Below are 627 nucleotides of genomic sequence, written 5' to 3'. Positions count from 1 at the left end.
ACGTAGAAGGTGTTTGAAGGTAAACTTTGTTTTCTCTCAATACAGTCATATGTTTTCGAATACACCAGTCGATCCAGATCGTCATTTTCTATAAAAAAAAGTATTAAGCTATTTATGCCGAAAAATGAATAGCAAGTACTTACTCTTGACTTTTTTAATCGATGGATTGGTCGAGATGAATATATTGAATTCCCATCGAGATCACCAGATCTCACTCTTTTAGATTTTTTCTTGTACGGCTATTTAAAGAATAACGTTGATCAAGATAAATGTAGGATACCAGATAACTTGAAGCAAAAGGTTCTGTCCTATTAGCATGTCAACGAATCTCTACAGACATGCTAGATAGAGTTGATAGATCATTTAGGACCGGGTAAACTTTTATATTCAGATTGAAGGACGTACTTTTGAACATTTAAAAAAGTAAGGATAGCGTATTAGTAGTACGACATTCTTCAATAGTATTGAAATTGAAAATACCTCTTTAACAGATAGTTTTCCATCATAAATAGCTCAATCCATGTAAAAGCTTTTTTTTTAGGAAATGACGAGCTGGATCGACTAGTGTATTCAAAAACATATGATTCTATTGAAAAAAGACAAAGTTAACTACGTGTTTATTTACAA

The 627-nt window shown here is 31.9% G+C and overlaps 1 protein-coding gene across 1 annotated transcript in view; it reads right to left on the bottom strand.

The window, feature by feature from the left end:
* LOC108574108 (chaoptin-like) overlaps positions 1-627 on the bottom strand; it is a gene marked incomplete at its 5' end in the record, with an annotated part of 49,123 nt that overhangs the window by 7,938 nt on the left and 40,558 nt on the right. The gene's annotated exons all lie outside the window — the stretch shown is intronic.

This window comes from Habropoda laboriosa, unplaced genomic scaffold (genome assembly GCF_001263275.1).
Source record: "Habropoda laboriosa isolate 0110345459 unplaced genomic scaffold, ASM126327v1 scaffold220, whole genome shotgun sequence".
In the NCBI taxonomy this organism is placed as follows: domain Eukaryota; kingdom Metazoa; phylum Arthropoda; class Insecta; order Hymenoptera; family Apidae; genus Habropoda; species Habropoda laboriosa.
This window is presented reverse-complemented; position numbering and strand designations above follow the sequence as displayed.